Source organism: Carassius gibelio, chromosome A12 (assembly GCF_023724105.1).
Source record: "Carassius gibelio isolate Cgi1373 ecotype wild population from Czech Republic chromosome A12, carGib1.2-hapl.c, whole genome shotgun sequence".
Taxonomy (NCBI): domain Eukaryota; kingdom Metazoa; phylum Chordata; class Actinopteri; order Cypriniformes; family Cyprinidae; genus Carassius; species Carassius gibelio.
The window spans coordinates 11,062,064-11,081,421 of NC_068382.1; the positions used below are offsets into that span (position 1 = coordinate 11,062,064).

At 38.4% G+C, this 19,358-nt stretch overlaps 1 long non-coding RNA gene across 1 annotated transcript; it reads right to left on the bottom strand.

The window, feature by feature from the left end:
* Positions 1–6,186: 6,186 nt before the first annotated feature.
* LOC128025754 (uncharacterized) lies at positions 6,187–14,272 on the bottom strand. The gene is made up of 2 exons (XR_008186221.1): positions 11,192–14,272; positions 6,187–10,501 (listed from the first exon to the last, which is right to left on the bottom strand). It is a non-coding gene; the product is annotated as an uncharacterized LOC128025754 (long non-coding RNA).
* Positions 14,273–19,358: the final 5,086 nt, after the last annotated feature.

Below are 19,358 nucleotides of genomic sequence, written 5' to 3' on the forward strand. Positions count from 1 at the left end.
AATATCTAACAAAGCATGCAAACAAATGGCCGCTTTTATCATGTTTGTTTTGTGATCGCGCATTTCTTAGTTTTCTGATAACTTCTCTTTGTTGGTGAAATGATGGGGTTGCGTGACTTTGTTCTGAAAGGCTTGTAAAGGGCGTGTTGTAGTGACGCGGAGCTTCAGGCTCGACTGTGGAAACCTTGCGCTATTCTGTCCTCGGTGCTACTGGCCCAAGGATATGAGCCCCGCCCGGCCCATTTTAAGACCTGGCCCGACAGTGAAAATGCGGCTAATCAGTATGAGGCTGTACTTCACTCATCCCCTTGGTCTTATCTTGTAATAATTGGAGCCTATAGTCAGTCATTGTCATATACTGATTTGCAGCCTTAGTAAAACAACATCTAAACTAGTCAGACAAGCACACATTTTAATTGCAAAAGTATTTATTTGAGTGTATTCTACAAGATACATTTGCATACTTCACATTTCAAAACAGTTTTCCTTTAAAATCCTATGTAACCCACTAAAACTCAGGGGGGTACTTCAGGGATTTATGATCTAATTGAAAATATCCATTTTCTAAGTTCGTTTTAGGAGCTTTGGGGTATTTTCCATTTAAACCAAAATCTCAATTTAAATGAACAACTGAAATATCATGTGGAAAATATAAATAAAACAAAGCCACAGACAAGAATTCGAGTTAGCCAGAATTGTATTTTTTAAGGCAGTATATTTAAATGCTCTTTGTTCTGGCACTTTAAAAGCAAAGTAATGAACATTGAATGATATTCACTCTCCAAAAAAAAAAAAATAATAATAATAACAATATAATTGTAACCCAAGGAAACTGATTTTGAAAATTCTTTGATTTTGAAAAGTTAAAAAAAAAAAAAAAAAGAGTCTCAGTACCAATGTAGTGTGTAAACAACAACAAAAAAATCTCAGTCCTGTGTGATGTGAGGAAAAAATAAGAAAAAATGTCTCATTCCTACCACTTCACCAGGAATAAAATTCAGTTAATCAAGTACGAAGGGAAGAAGAGCAGATGAGTTGATTGAGTACAACGTGATGACTAAGAGAAATTGTTCCAAAGGAATCCACTCTTCTTCTTCTTCTTTCGTTTTTGGCGCATTGCATTCTCAGTGCCTTTGCTACCTTTGCTGTTATGCAGTAATGATTTGTTATGATCATTTTTTCCTCTTTTCCTATTTTTTTCTTTTTCTTTTTTCATTCTCACTTGCCTCTCCCTCACATATTAATCCTTATATATAATTATTTGATGCTCCATCTCATTCCATCTCCCATTTCCGATCTGGCCTATGAAATCTGGAATTGACAAGGAACCCACTCAGATGATTCAGGTCCAATTGTATCACCGAACAACAGTCCAATAGGAAAAAAAAAAACAGTCTGCACAAATGTACATTTCAAATTGATTACATCAACAATATCAGAACAAATAGATGATTCCTAATAAGAGAGATCACATGTTTTTCTCATATAATCATTTTCCTACACCTATGATATAAAGGTTATGAAACAAACCTGCTTTGAATCTTTTCCTTTTTCGAATTTGAGAGCTAACAATACACTTTTACCTAAATCAGTTTAAGAGTTACATGTGTATACATTCGCAGATTCACTCAACATGTGAAAAAAAAGGCAGCCATTGCACACCTCGTGCTCTTCTTGATTAGTAAAACTAGCATTATGGTTCTATGCTTAGGTGCTCTAATCTTCACTCCCACATGAACGATTTAACTACATTTTCTTTGACATGAATACATTCTGACTGGTTTTGCTCAAATAAAACACAACATCACAACAAAATATTTTGTTACAAACAGAATACACTCACCAGAATGTCTCAGAAAACAGTCACTGAAAACAATGCCTTCAACTTCTCTTCCACAGTGTTTCAAATTCAACCTCCCAACTGACATAAACAATAAATCAGCTATTCAAAAGACAATTACCATTGTCATTTACCATTACTCTTTTCCGGCTCTACCACATAAACAGAACCATTTGAAATTCTCTTGACCACAGTGTGGACCATTTTCTCCCATCTGTCGGCAAGTTTGTGCTTACCCCTCACACTCAAATTTCTCACTAAGACCCTGTCACCGGGCATCAGTTCAGCTGCTCTGACTTTTAGATCAAACCTCGCCTTGTTCTTTTCACTCTTTTTGAGGGAATTTTCAGCAGCCAGTTCATAGCTCTCCCGAAGATGTTCTCGTAGTTTCTTCACATAGTCTGAGTGAGTTCTGGGTCTTTCACCTGGAGGGTTGATGCCAAAAACAAGATCAATTGGTAGTTTAGCTTGGCACCCAAACATGAACTCATAGGGTGAATATCCTGTAGTGTCATTCCGGGTACAATTGTACGCATGTACAAGGGGTTTTAAAAAGTCTCTCCAGTGCTTTTTCTCTAGTATGTTTAGGCAGGACTATCTGGTGAAGCACAGCCCCATGGGTAGCCCACTTCCGGCATAACACTCCATCTTGTAGTTCAAGCCGGTTCCACTCTCTCAGGAGCAGCTTCACTTCAAGGGGTTCAAGATTGGTCTGTCTGAAGTTAGGTTCCTCTCTGAACTTGGTACCAGTCGTCCCGGTTCATTCCAGGGATAGTCTCATAACCTGGACAGGCGAAACTCTCAGGAACGGATGAGGCATTTAAAGCCAAGGACTCTGCAAGTACAAACTCTGGTGCATCAAAAACTTCACTGGACAGCACAACTGAATGGCGGTCAGATATTGTGTTTCAGACAGTGTTTCAGTAGAGATCACTACAGTTTTCTCACTAAGTCGCCGTTTTAAGTTTTCAATAGCCCTCTCCTCTTGAAGGAAAGCATTATCTGCCTCAGGCGGATTCTGTGGTCTCCTAGACAATCCGTCAGCATCCTTATTGACAGCTCCAGCTCTGTACTTTATATTAAATCGGTATGTGGATAATGGTGCAAGCCAGCGATGCCCTGCTGCATCAAATTTCGCTGTGGTTAGCAGATATGTCAGAGGATTATTGTCAGTGAGTACTGCAAATTCGGTGCCATAAAGATAGTCACTGCATTTCTCACAGACAGCCCATTTCAGAGCTATATATTCTAATTTATGGGTAGGATAGTTTCTTTCACTTTTTGAAAGTCCCCTACTGGCATAGGCCATCACACGAAGCTTGCGCTCCTGCTCCTGATAGAGAGCTGCGCCTAACCCTTCTCCACAGGCATCGGTATGCAAGACATTGGGAAGTTGTGGGTTGGCAAAGGCAAGGATTGGTGCAGATGTCAGTTTGTCTATCAAAGTCCTGAATGCACTTTCACACTCAACTGTCCACTCTTCGCCAATGGGAGCATTAGGATTTGCTGGAGTGTTTGGTTTCTCTCTTTTATAGATCTTCCCCCATTTCGTTGGAGGACTATACCCTGCAGTAAGACAATTTAATGGCTTGGCTATTTTAGAGTAACCTTCTACAAAACTGAAATCTTTTCTGGGTCTGTGTGAACTCCAGCAGCATCCACAACATGTCCCAGATACTTCACAGAGGACTTAAAGAATTGGCATTTATCTGGAGACAACTTCAACCCGAACTCTTTTAAATGATTCAACACTTTCATCAGCCGGGCTTCATGTTCCTCAAGTGTTTTGGAAAAGACAATGAGGTCATCCAGAAAAACAAGAACCTCATTCAGATGCAAGTCTCCTACACACTTCTCCATAAGCCTCTGGAAGGTGCTAGGTGCATTTGTTACACCCTGAGGCAACCGGTTAATTCAAAGAAGCCAAGAGGACAAACAAAAGCTGTTTTGTGTTTATCTTCTTCGGCTACTTCAACTTGATAGTATCTGGATTTAAGGTCCATGACAAAGGACCATTTAGCACCACTAAGTGCTGAGAAAGTCTCCTCTATATTGGGAAGGGCATATGCATCTTTTATTGTGCGCATATTAAGCTTCCGGTAATCAACACAAAGTCTTATTTGTCTGTTTTTCTTGCGGACCAACACAATGGGTGATGCGAAAGGGCTTTCAGACTCTCTTATTATTTCAGCATCTAGGAGCTCTCTAAGGTGCTGCCAAACGGCTTCTCCTCTGGTAAGGAATTCAGTTTATCAGAGATGTGCTTCTTCCACTCTTCAGGAATTGGCGAGTCATCAAGATGGAACACCAACTTCCCAGAGGACACATGGTTCGAGCAAGACAGTACCTCAGGCTTCAAAGGAAGAACATGAGCAGCTGCCATATTTGCAATCACACGCTTGGGATGAAGACTAATATCATGTTCAGTCATGTTCTTTAAAATGACAGGTATCTTGGAACAAGCCCGGTATGGGACATTCACTACAGCATTTTCAACAAATAGCCCACCAGGCAAGGGGAAGGTCTCAGGTTGCTCTAAAACAAACAAAGCTTTTGAAATGCTTTTCTTAATCCTCACTTGACCAGGGACACAGATTTTCTCTTTGGCAGGGATAGTAATGTGTTTTTTTCCCAGTACTCTGACTTGAAATGGTTGCTTCCCACTTTCATAATTCTGAGCAACATGCTGAAAAAGCATGAATTGGTTGAATTGGAAGGGAAGAAAAATGGGCCAAATAAAATGTCTCTGACACAGTTGTGACTTGGGACCCTGTGTCTAAAAGAGACTCGCACTTAATGTCTTCTACAAACACAGAAGCAATGCAACGTTGACCAAGAAGACCTTGTGGCAAGAACTCATTTTTAAATCCAAGAATTCCTTGGTTTTCTCTAGCATAATTGCCAGCTTCATGGACCATCAATGTGGGAAGAATATAAGGGCTGGCAGCTCCTGGTTGTCCCACAGCAGGAGCTGCTACAGGTTTAAAGAAAACTGAGATGGTTCATGCAATTTTCTATACTTCTCCCGTCTTTCCCTTAGCTGCAAATTCTTTTTGCGGACAAGCTCAGGTTTGGGTTCCTTACTGCAGCGGCTTGATATATGTCCATCCTCTCCACACTTAAAGCAGAACCAGGGCCTTGGCATATTTGTAGAGTCAGATGACACGTTGGAGCTAGCCACAAGACAGTCACTGGTAACAGTGTTCTCCTTGGGATTATTCACACAATTAATATCACACTCTCTTGTTTCTCCTTTCTTTGACAGATAGGCAACTTGTTTCTTCAGTGCAGCTATTTCTCCTTTAAGTTTCTGAGTTTCATCCTGTGGACACTTCTTTGTAGAAAAATGTGCAGGATCCGGCTCTGCCTCAAGGGTGAGTGTGCAGACTCATTACGGATAACATGAGTTGAGCATGCTTTTGTCTATGTGCACAGGGCTCTGTGGTACATATGCGGGAGAAAAGTTTGAAACTGTAGTTTGAGCTGCAATTGACTCAGCAGGGTTGAATTCAACATTAGTTCTTCCTAGAACATGGGGGATAGGACTGTGAACAGTAGTATGTGGACCTGCCTCAGCAGCTTGCAAGTCACTTGAATGAAGCTGGACACTCTGAAGCTCTTTCTGTAAAGCAAGTAAGAATGCTGCTCTGCCACTTCCAGGGATAGTGTACAGCTCATCTAAATATCTTTGTTCTAATTCCCTCCCTAATATCTCTTGGCTCATATCACAAACTGTTCTCACATGCCATATTACAGAAGGGTCTTTTGGGCTTGGCAGGTTTCCTAAACTATCAGGGTCAATCTTCAAAACTGAACTCTCAGATGAATACTGAATGAGAATTCTACCTTCCTGCTGCTCTGGCTCATCTGGGACTCTGACTACTTTTGTAATTTCCCCATGTACTTTAAAAAAATCTGTGACGTCTTCAATGCTACACGTTTTTTCTACAGTTTTGTCTGTGTACATCAAAATGATTACAAAGATCCATATTTTGTCTTGGGACATATAATCAAGCTCAAAATAGATATGAAAAAGAAAAGAAAAAAAATTATAAATCACACTCTCAAAATATTGAAAATCTAAATCACACAAAAAATACATTTAGTAGTTAACACTACGAGTAAAATTTAACCCAAGCTCCGGGCTGGCTCGCCACTTAATTTTTGTAACCCCCTAAAATTCAGGGGGGTGCTTCAGGGATTTATGATCTAATTGAAAATATCAGTTTTCTAAGTTCGTTCTAGGAGCTTTGGGGTATTTTTCCATTTAAGCCAAAATCTCAATTTAAATGAACAACTGAAATATCATGTGGAAAGTATAAATAAAACAAAGCCACAGACAAGAATTCGAGTTAGCCAGAATTGTATTTTGTAAGGCAGTCAATTTAAATGCTCTTTGTTCTGGCACTTTAAAAGCAAAGTAATGAATATTGAATGATATTCACTCTCCAAAAAAAATAATAATAATAATTGAGCTCGATAACAATATAATTGTAACCCAAGGAAACTGATTTTGAAAATTCAAGTTTTGAAAGGGAAAAAAAGAGTCTCAGTCCCAATGTAGTATGTAAACAACAACAAAAAAATCTCAGTCCTGTGTGATGCGTGTAAAAAATAAGAAAAAATTTCTCAGTCCTACCACTTCACCAGGAATACTATTTAGTTAATCAAGTACGAAGGAAAGGAGAGCAGATGAGTTGATGGAGTATGACGAGATGATGAAGAGCAGAGGAGTTGATTGAGTACGACGTGATGACGAAGAGAATTTGTTCCAAAGGAATCCACTCAGAAGATTCAGGTCCAATTGTATCAGCGAACAACAGTCCAATAGGGAAAAAAAACAGTCTGCACAAATGTACATTTCAAATTGATTACATCAACAATATCAGAACAAATAGATGATTCCTAATCTTTATGATTTCTCATATAATCATTTTCCTACACCTATGAAATAAAGGTTACGAAATAAACCTTTGCTTTGAATCTTTTCCTTTTTCCAATTTGAGAGCTAACAATACACTTTTACCTAAATCAGTTTAAAAGTTACAGGTTTATACATTCGCAAGTTCACTCAACATGTGAAAAAAATTCAAGCATTGCACACCTCGTGCTCTCCTTGATTAGCAAAACTAGCATTATGGTGCTATGCTTAGGTGCTCTAATCTTCACTCCCACATGAACGATTTAACCACATTTTCTTTGACATGAATACATTCTGACTGGTTTTGCTCAAATAAAACACAACATGACAACAAAATATTTAGTTACAAACGGAATACACTCACCAGAATGTCTCAGAAAACAGTCACTGAAAACAATGTCTTCAACTTCTCTTCCACAGTGTTTCAAATTCAACCTCCCAACTGACATAAACAATAAATCAGCTATTCAAAAGACAATTCGCAATATAAATGCTTATCGTAATCAGCATAGTCTAAATTACTCACTCGCTATGCATTTTGTCTGTGCTTCATGCACAATCACTCTGTGCGCTACTGCTGTGCACTGTCTCCCCATACGAACTACCCAATCTCTTAAAGGGGCAGTATCAGGTTTTAAAGAAACGTGACTAAGTAAAACAGTATAAAAATATCAAGGGTTGCACCTACATCACCAGATTTCATTTTCATTTAAGACAATGTTTATCACAACTTTATTACAGTACTAAGTTTACTGTATTCAAATGTTTTGTTTAACATAAAACTTTCCAAAATTTCTACTTATGCATATTGCCACCAACAGTTTGTCACATTTACAAAAATGACTTTCTGTCAAATATATTCCAGCCCATTTTTAACCCCTCAATTGTTAACATTTTAGATTACTGTTCTACAAACAGATTTGACTCAACTTCATTTATTTACAATAATATGTTTATGTATACATTGCCTTGATTTATTATTAAAGTATTTATTATTTTTAAATGTAAAGTGCATTATAAATAAAATTCATTATTATTATTATTATTATCATTAGATAAGCGGGCCTTACCTATTCGTGACAATGCACGAGACCAAACTACCCTTTTGCAAAGCTCTGAGGGACTGCATTACTGCTTTTTACTTACTTGCAAGTAGCCATTATAGTTCTCAAAAATTAAAGCAGACTGGGCCCAGAGAGGACCCAAATTCTCAACACTCTTAGTCAAATGCAGGAGTGAATGCACATTGTAGGTCATCTGAACTGATGTTACATAAAGCTCAACAGCCTGATGAGCATGGTCAGTATTCTCTTGGCTAATGTCTGAGCCTAGCAAAATGCTCACACCCTCCACAAGTAAAGCCCAGTGGCAAAGATACATGTTTGGAATTATCCCCTTCAGGACTGGCAAACTGTAATATAAAAGCCAGTTCTGCCATTCATTAGCTTTCCAAAACCTTCTCTCAGGAATATACCATGGGATTCTGGAAAAAAAAAATGCTTGGAGGCTTGATTGATAAAAGATTTCCATCCACTTTTTCAGTGTTCAAGCCAATGGTTGACTGTAGTGTCACGGGGTGACGAAGGCCGGAACTATAGGCTGAGGTTGTTGTGGCAGGGAGCACTTCCAGAGCAACACAAGGCCGGTTCCGGGGATACATGGGAGCAGGAAAAAATATGCTGGAATAGAAGATAATGAGGATAAACGCTGGCAGCTGTGAGGGGGAAAATGCGTAAGCAGGTAATTGGATTGGGAGGGAAATAAAAAGAGTTGGCGTTTGAGAGAAGAGGGCAAAGAGGAAGCATCGGGGAAGACGCAGGAGGAAGGGAGGAAGGATCGGTGAAGATGGAGGAAGGAGAGAGGAAGGGTCGGTGAAGATGGAGGAAGGAGAGAGGAAGGGATGGTGAAGATGCAGTAGTGACACAGCGAGGAAGGAACTGGAGATGGATGTTTGGAAATGACGCAGTAGTGAGAGTCCTGTTTTGTATCAGTATACTGAGAGTTCATTGGTTGAGATTGTCGTATGGGCCCGCACTCTACCTTAAGGATTTGAGGTTCGTGCATGCTGTGCTGATTTTCAATTATCACGTGTGAATTGAGTGTGTTGTAGAGTATACACGAGTGTGGGATGTTGCAGAGTGTACAGGCGACCAACCTATAATCCCTAACTAAAGATGTGAATGAAGAATCCGCTTAAGCGGTGAAGAATATGTACCCTCCACTCTCTGTCTGAGCCCAGTTGAAGAACCAGCTAAAGCTGTGAATGAAGAACCTGCGGAAGTGGTGAAGTATAATTATCTCCCTTCTCTCTGTCTGAATCCAGTGAAGAGCCTGTTAAAGCTGTGAAGTTAAGGAGCCTGTTAACACTGTGAAATATATGTAACTCACTTTCTCTCTGTCTGAGTCCAGTGAAGAGCCTGTTAAATCTGTGAAGTGTATTTGCCTGTCTGTATCCTCGATCTGAGTCCAGCGAAGAACCTGCTGAAGCGTTGAGGTATAATTACCTCCCTTCTCTCTGTCTGAGCTCAGTGAAGAGCCTCTTAAACTGTAACATATATGTATCCCTCGCTCTCTGTATGAGTTTAGTGAAAAGCCTGCAGAGTTACTGAAGTGAGTTATCTGCTGTTGTGGATCTGCTACCATTGTAGGACCCGTGACATATGGAATTGAGTCCATTGACTGAACCATTCATATTGAATCTGTGTGAAGCCCTGCAGAGTCACTGAAATGGTGCTGAAACCCCACTGAATGGAGATAGTCGCTGATGATATCCAGCCTGAGGACTCGAAGAACGGAGTTACCATCAAGCCTTCGCCATCTGGCGCTGTAGCCGCTCGGGCTGTATTCACCTTACTGTGTTGGTAGTGGAGGAGGGGAACTAGAGCTACACATGCAGTCACTCAACCTGGAGGGAGGAAGCTCATACTGCTTTTAGAGACATCTTTTAAATAAATTAATAAATGTGTTAACTTTGAATTCTGGTGGTCTGCCTTCTCCGGTGCGGGGTAGCTCCTCAAGGGTGGAAGTGGGGGTGCTGGCCGACAGGGAGTAGGTCCTGACAGTAGCTTTTGGAATCAAACCATAAAGTGGCTATTTGCAGACAAACCCCCAGTAACACACAATGACCATGCCATTAATCAGGTAAAAATGGGGCAAGTCCACAATTGGAGAAGGCCCTTTTATACCCAAAATGCTCTGTTTATTTATTTTTTGGCAATCTCACCTATTTGCACAGTTGAACAACTAGATGAAGACAATGCCCACACCCATACTCTCCATTAAACTGTTATTAACTGAAATTGTGCAGTAAAGGCCGTGCAACAGCATCACATATAGCACATAACGCATAGACCTTTGCAGTTTGGATTGAGTGATCTACTGGATCCTGCCACTGAAGTCCATTTTTGTCCAAGACTTTTGCATTCCTCCACAAAATGTTTGAGGAAGCTACTCATCAGTGGTTTAGATGACCCAAACCACAAGGCACATAGTATGATATTTTTATCTCTTTCCTCTGTGGCTATTTCATTAACAGAGCATAGTATGGGCCAGATGCTGAATTTAGATGACTGGAACACAGGCACTCCATCACAATTGAATGACAGGGAAAAGAAAGAATCGCTAACTGATTTCAGATATTTGTACAGCTTCCCATCAGAAATATGTCAAAATGTCTACCTGGAGGTCTATATCTGTGGGGGTGGATTCTTCAGTCCCCTTTGCGAGTGGGAAACATCATTCTAAGACAGGGCAAAAGTAAATATACAAAAGAGATAAAAAACAGAACAGTCAATTTAAATGTGTATAAAGATGAGAAACCATTCAATTTAATTGGGCACTATAAAACTTTTAGCACATTAATTAACAATACCCCCACAAATGTGTTTCCTTTGTAAATTACCAATTTATTTTCTTACTTGGAACTTATTAGTGTCACTCCATAAAGTTTAACCTTCCAAGTCATGTAGATATTTTTCGATTTTCCTATACAATTTTAGACACAACATTATGAGAGACACAGCTTCACAACTCTAGACTTCTTTACCATTACTGTAGTCTAGATCATTGGCTCAGCCGGGGTCAGAAATCACCTTTTCCATTTTGAGGCAATGTTTCCAGGGCCATTATTTACATTTGTAAGGGCACATTTGATAATCATCTTATTAATTGCATCCATGTTGTAATGTAATTAATGTAAAATACTTAAATTTAACAGCTATTTTAATTAATCAGAATATCGCGACAGCCATAATATATTTAATTAAAATTAACCTTAATTCTGTGGGCTTTTTAAATTTATTTATGTATAATTTATTATTATTATTATTATTATTATTATTATTATTTGTGCACCTGTTAAATTCCGACCCTGTTCTCAACCTTATCTACATATAATTTATATTTATTTAATTTTATAGCCTACACTTTACCTTTTTTTTCCACCTGGTCCGTGTACGATGAGGAATCTTTCTTTCTTCTTCTTGGCAGCTGTGAAAGCAATACACTTTTTGTCGGCATTTGTTCCGCATGCGTTCTGTATCATTTACAAGTACTCTATTTTTTTGAACACCTACGACAAGGCAAGTCTATGTAAAAAGAAACTATAAAATACACTGATTGGTTGATGTTTGAACTACTTTGCGGGATCCAATAAAAAGCCTAATTAAGACAAGCACCCAGAGAGCAGTAAAATTATATATTGTGTGACTTGAATCAACAGCTCTGAATTTACAGATTGCCTAGATGTTGATTTCTGCAGTAACGTAACCAGGATCCTAAGGTAGGAATAATTTTCCCTTGTTGTATTGATTACTCAGGCAGAGTAAAATAAATTTTTTTTTTTTTTTTTTTTCGAATTTGTTAATGTTAACCTATCAGAAAACAGTTGCTAGAGTTAGTTTACTTTCAGCAAGTAACTGGAGCCTTATTCAGGAATTCTCTGTGACAAACCACGACCTTGCTTCATGTATTTAGCTAATGTTAGCTGGATTAATTTATTTTTAGTTTATGTTGTATTGCTATGCAGCTCTGCAGCTAACTTGCATGCCGTTGACAAATTAAGTTGACAGTTAGCATTATTATACTTTACTTCTAAAATCGATACTATTAGAGATAAAATTCCAACCATTCAGCCGTCAGCTACAGTATCACATCAGACAGTAAACTATAGACCCCCTGAGGAACAGTTCCACTCATTCTCTACTATAGGAGAGGAAGAATTGTATAAACTTGTTAAATCATCTAAACCAACAACATGTATGTTAGACCCTATACCATCTAAGCTCCTAAAAGAGGTGCTTCCAGAAGTCATAGTTGTTAGAGTTAGTTTACTTTCAGCAAGTAACTGGAGCCTTATTCAGGAATTCTCTGTGACAAACCACGACCTTGCTTCATGTATTTAGCTAATGTTAGCTGGATTAATTTATTTTTAGTTTATGTTGTATTGCTATTATTCTGATAACATTACATTACTTTTATTTAAAAAATATATATTATCTCCCACAAGCTCTGCAGCTAACTTGCATGCAGTTGACAAATTAAGTTGACAGTTAGCATTATGTCTGACATGTGAATAATGAAACAGTCTTAAATGCATTAATCTAATTTGACTACAAGCAACTTCTCTTCTAATTTCCAAGGTGTGATGAGAAAGTTTGCAGTGGTCTAGTGGGGAGGATGCTGGGATGTATAGTGAGGTAAAAACTGATGCCATACGTAAATATGATGACACCAAGATGGATGATGATGGATACACACAAACTGACTGTATAGCTCTATGGACACATAGATACTTTTTCACCTACATATCACACTATAAAGACTGTGTCTGTTCGCCGAACTAGAAAATACAAAAAACGTCCAAACCAAGTTAAGATTAACAATTTAATTGAGGTTCAACAAATAAAAAACAGATGCAATATGGACAAACAAGTGATAAAGCTTGGATTATTGAATATCAGATCCCTTTCTATGAAAACACTTTTTTTAAATAATATGATCATTGATCATAATATAGATGTACTCTGTTTGACAGAAACCTGGCTAAAACCTGATGATTACATTATTTTAAATGAGTCCACCCCCAAGATTACTGTTATAAACATAAGCGGCGTCTCAAAGGGCAAAGGGGGAGGAGTTGCTTCTATTTATAACAACGTTTTCAGGATTTCTCAGAGGGCAGGCTTCAAGTATAACTCGTTTGAAGTAATGGTGCTTCATATAACATTATACAGAGAAACAAATGTTAATGATAAATCCCCTGTTATGTTTGTACTGGTTACTGTATACAGGCCACCAGGGCACCATAGAGACTTTATTAAAGAGTTTGATGATTTTACATCCGAGTTAGTTGTGGCTGCAGATAAAGTTTTAATAGTTGGTGATTTTAATATCCATGTCGATAATGAAAAAGATGCATTGGGATCAGCATTTATAGACATTCTGAACTCTATTGGTGTTAGATAACACGTTTCAGGACCTACTCATTGTCGAAATCATACTCTAGATTTAATACTGTCACATGAAATTGAAGTTGATAGTGTTGAAATTATTCAGCCAAGTGATGATATCTCAGATCATTATTTAGTTCTGTGCAAACTTCATATAGCCAAAATTGTAAATTCTACTTCTTGTTACAAGTATGGAAGAACCATCACTTCTACCACAAAAGACTACTTTTTAAGTTATCTTCCTGATGTATCCAAATTCCTTAGCATATCCGAAACCTCAGAACAACTTGATGATGTAACAGAAACTATGGACTCTCTCTTTTCTAGCACTTTAAATAAAGTTTCTCCTTTACGCTTAAGGAAAACAGTTTGACACCATGGTGTAATGAGCATACTCAAACCCTAAAGAGAGCAGCCCGAAAAATGCAGCGCAGCTGGAGGAAAACAAAACTAGAGGTATTTCGTATTGCTTGGCGGGAAAGTAACCTATCCTACAGAAAATCATTAAAAACTGCTAGATCCGATTACTTTTCTTCTCTTTTAGAAGAAAACAAACATAACCCCAGGTATTTATTCAATACAGTGGCTAAATTAACGAAAAATGAAGCCTCAACAAGTTTTGACACTTCCCAACACCATAGCAGTAATGATTTTATGAACTACTTTACTTCTAAAATCGATACTATTAGAGATAAAATTGCAACCATTCAGCCGTCAGCTACAGTATCACATCAGAAAGTAAACTATAGACCCCCTGAGGAACAGTTCCACTCATTCTCTACTATAGGAGAGGAAGAATTGTATAAACTTGTTAAATCAACCAACAACATGTATGTTAGACCCTATACCATCTAAGCTCCTAAAAGAGGTGCTTCCAGAAGTCATAGATCCTCTTCTGACTATTATTAATTCCTCATTGTCATTAGGATATGTCCCCAAAACCTTCAAACTGGCTGTTATTTACAGTATTGTTCAAAATAATAGCAGTACAATGTGACTAACCAGAATAATCAAGGTTTTTCGTATATTTTTTTATTGCTACGTGGCAAACAAGTTACCAGTAGGTTCTCAGAAAACAAATGAGACCCAGCATTCATGATATGCACGCTCTTAAGGCTGTGCAATTGGGCAATTAGTTGAATTAGTTGAAAGGGGTGTGTTCAAAAAAATAGCAGTGTGGCATTCAATCACTGAGGTCATCAATTTTGTGAAGAAACAGGTGTGAATCAGGTGGCCCCTATTTAAGGATGAAGCCAACACTTGTTGAACATGCATTTGAAAGCTGAGGAAAATGGGTCGTTCAAGACATTGTTCAGAAGAACAGCGTACTTTGATTAAAAAGTTGATTAGAGAGGGGAAAACCTATAAAGAGGTGCAAAAAATGATAGGCTGTTCAGCTAAAATGATCTCCAATGCCTTAAAATGGAGAGCAAAACCAGAGAGACGTGGAAGAAAACGGAAGACAACCATCAAAATGGATAGAAGAATAACCAGAATGGCAAAGGCTCAGCCAATGATCACCTCCAGGATGATCAAAGACAGTCTGGAGTTACCTGTAAGTACTGTGACAGTTAGAAGACGTCTGTGTGAAGCTAATCTATTTTCAAGAATCCCCCGCAAAGTCCCTCTGTTAAAAAAAAGGCATGTGCAGAAGAAGTTACAATTTGCCAAAGAACACATCAACTGGCCTAAAGAGAAATGGAGGAACATTTTGTGGACTGATGAGAGTAAAATTGTTCTTTTTGGGTCCAAGGGCCACAGGCAGTTTGTGAGACGACCCCCAAACTCTGAATTCAAGCCACAGTACACAGTGAAGACAGTGAAGCATGGAGGTGCAAGCATCACGATATGGGCATGTTTCTCCTACTATGGTGTTGGGCCTATTTATCGCATACCAGGGATCATGGATCAGTTTGCATATGTTAAAATACTTGAAGAGGTCATGTTGCCCTATGCTGAAGAGGACATGCCCTTGAAATGGTTGTTTCAACAAGACAATGACCCAAAACACACTAGTAAACGGGCAAAGTCTTGGTTCCAAACCAACAAAATTAATGTTATGGAGTGGCCAGCCCAATCTCCAGACCTTAATCCAATTGAGAACTTGTGGGGTGATATCAAAAATGCTGTTTCTGAAGCAAAACCAATAAATGTGAATGAATTGTGGAATGTTGTTAAAGAATCATGGAGTGGAATAACAGCTGAGAGGTGCCACAAGTTGGTTGACTCCATGCCACACAGATGTCAAGCAGTTTTAAAAAACTGTGGTCATACAACTAAATATTAGTTTAGTGATTCACAGGATTGCTAAATCCCAGAAAAAAAAAAAATGTTTGTACAAAATAGTTTTGAGTTTGTACAGTCAAAGGTAGACACTGCTATTTTTTTGAACACACCCCTTTCAACTAATTGCCCAATTGCACAGCCTTAAGAGCGTGCATATCATGAATGCTGGGTCTTGTTTGCTTTCTGACAATCTACTGAACCTACTGGTAACTTGTTTGCCACGTAGCAATAAAAAATATACTAAAAACCTTGATTATTCTGGTTAGTCACATTGTACTGCTATTATTTTGAACAATACTGTAGCCTCTCACCAAAAAACCACAACTTGACCCCAAAGAACTAGTTAATTATAGACCAATCTCGAATCTCCCTTTTCTGCCCAAGATACTAGAAAAGGTGGTATCCTCACAATTATATTCCTTCTTAGAGAAAAAGGTTATATGTGAGGATTTCCAGTCAGGATTTAGACCGTATCATAGTACTGAGACTGCTATCCTTAGAGTTACAAATGATCTGCTCTTATCATCTGATCATGAGTGTATCTCTCTATTAGTTTTATTGGATCTTAGTGCTGCGTTTGACACAATTGGCCACAACATTCTTTTGCGTAGACTTGAACACTTTGTTGGCATCAATGGAAGTTCATTAGCATGGTTTAAATCGTACTTATATGACCGCCATTAGTTCGTAGCAGTGAATGAAGATGTATCATATCGATCACAAGTGCAGAATGGAGTACCTCAAAGCTCAGTACTAGGGCTGCTACTCTTCACACTTTATATGTTACCCTTGGGAGATATCATCAGGAAACATGGTGTTAGCTTTCACTGTTATGCTGATGATACTCAGCTCTATGTTTCTTCGCGGCCCGGTGAAACACACCAATTTGAAAAACTAATGGAATGCATAGTCGATATAAAAAACTGGATGACGAGTAATTTCTTACTGCTAAATTCTGGAAAAACAGAGGTGTTAATTATAGGACCCAAAAACTCTGCTTGTAATAACCTAGAACACTGTTTTAGACTTGATGATTGCTCTGTCAATTCTTCGTCATCAGTTAGGAACCTAGGTGTGCTATTTGATCACAATCTTTCCTTAGAAAGCCACGTTTCTAGCATTTGTAAAACTGCATTTTTCCATCTCAAAAAATATATCTAAATTACGGCCTACACTCTCAATGTCAAATGCAGAAATGTTAATCCATGCATTTATGACCTCAAGGTTAGATTATTTTAATGCTTTATTGGGTGGTTGTTCTGCACGCTTAGTAAACAAACTACAGCTAGTCCAATATGCAGCAGCAAGAGTTCTTACTAGAACCAGGAAGTATGACCATATTAGCCCGGTCCTGTCAACACTGCACTGGCTACCTATCAAACATCGTATAGATTTTAAAATATTGCTTATTACTTATAAAGCCCTGAATGGTTTAGCACCTCAGTATTTGAATGAGCTCCTTTTACATTATACTCCTCTACGTCCGCTACGTTCTCAAAACTCAGGCAATTTGATAATACCTAGAATATCAAAATCAACTGCGGGCGGCAGATCCTTTTCCTATTTGGCGCCTAAACTCTGGAATAACCTACCTAACATTGTTCGGGAGGCAGACACACTCTTGCAGTTTAAATCTAGATTAAAGACCCATCTCTTTAACCTGGCATACACATAACATACTAATATGCTTTTAATATCCAAATCCGTTAAAGGATTTTTAGGCTGCATTAATTAGGTAAACTGGAACCGGAACACTTCACATAACACCGTACTTTCTACATCATTAGAAGAATGGCATCTACGCTAATATTTGTCTGTTTCTCTCTTGTTCCGAGGTCACCGTGGCCACCAGATCCAGTCTGTGTACAGAACAGAGGGTCACTGCAGTCACCCGGATCCAGTACGTATCCAGACCAGATGGTGGATCAGCACCTAGAAAGGACCTCTACTGCCCTGAAAGACAGCGGAGACCAGGACAACTAGAGCCCCAGATACAGATCCCCTGTAAAGACCTTGTCTCAGAGGAGCACCAGGACAAGACCACAGGAAACAGATGATTCTTCTGCACAATCTGACTTTGCTGCAGCCTGGAATTGAACTACTGGTTTCGTCTGGTCAGAGGAGAACTGGCCCCCCAACTGAGCCTGGTTTCTCCCAAGGTTTTTTTCTCCATTCTGTCACCGAGTTTCGGTTCCTTGCCGCTGTCGCCTCTGGCTTGCTTAGTTGGGGTCACTTCATCTACAGCGATATCATTGACTTGATTGCAAATTAAAACAGACACTATTTCAACTGAACAGAGATGACATAACTGAATTCAATGATGAACTGCCTTTAACTATCATTTTGCATTATTGAGACACTGTTTTCCAAATGAATGTTGTTCAGTGCTTTGGTGCAATGTATTTTGTTTAAAGCACTATATAAATAAAGGTGATTGATTGATTGATTGGTTTGAAGCGCTGTATAAATAAAGGTGACTTGACTTGACTTGGAGTGGCAGAAAGGGAAAAAGCCAAAACATGGCTGGCCTGTGTACATGGCCTCTATCATGTTTGTGAGCAGTAAGTAGACCTATCTAATGGGTTATTTTTAATTATTTTTTTTTTCAGTGTCATGTCCAATGAATAATGTGAAACTGTTGTGATGTGTAAAATTGTTATGACCGTTTTGTAACTACCACTGACAATAATATGCGCAGGAATAATTTCTTGCAGTAAATGTAAAATATTGTTTTCTGTACTGTGAAGTGCCTTAATCTGATCTCTCCTCCCACTTTGGTCTATTTCATACTAATAGTAAATTATGGAATTTCTGGGGATGGAGTCTGATGAAAGTAACAAAGCACTGCCTAAGAAAATAGCCTCAGTCCCACCATCAAGATATACAGATTCAGACGAAACTGATGTTAAGAATACACCAGTAAGACTGTTTGTGTTCAACTGTCACTGAATTAAATTTATGCATATAAACACACATCATATACTTAAGGACTGAGTTGAAATGTTTGCAGACTTAAAAAAAGATCTCCGGTATGTATAAAACTAGTGTACAAGGCAAGACAACCTGACTGCAACCTCTACCATCTCATGTGCTGCGCTAATCACTCTGCCCAAGTAGCCACTCCGCCCAAGTAAGATTAGCTGTGCTCCTACGCCTAGTGAGAATATAGTTCCCAGTATTTATACGATTAAAAATGGCCCCTGTCTCATATCGCCTTGTTATTTGTACACGCTGTGACTATACAGATCACAACATGTAAATAGGAAAATGTTTGCATTATTTTGTCACTTATTGGGATTACTATGCTAAGAGTATCCATTTACATCCAGTCTTTGTGCTAAGCTAGGCTAGCGGTGGGTGCGTCAAATAACACTTACAGAACGCACAGAAATGAAAAAGGTATGCATGGACTTATCTAACTCTGGAGGATACTGTGAATAAGCTAAAGTCCCAAAAAGTCGGAGAGTTCCTTTAATGCTCTGTGTGTGTTCACAGTTCAAAGTATTTTCTAGACTTTTTTCATGTTTTGTTATTTTCCTGAACAAAGTTCTGTTTGCTATCAAGCTGGAATTGTAAATGAATCATGAGGAGTATAATTTGATTGTGTCACTTTGAGTTAAAATACAATTGTTCCATTGCAAATTTGTGTGAGTCATTGACTGAAATCATATATGATTAGTATATTCTAAGATAGTGTAATATTGACTGAAATCATGTATGATTATATGTAGATTTATAGTAATATTATAGCTGTAATATAAGGAATTAGGTGGAAAAATATAACACTTGAAGAGCAGGCACACAAATTCCCTATTAAAACAATATGAAATCTGTATGGAATATATATAAACAAATTTCACAA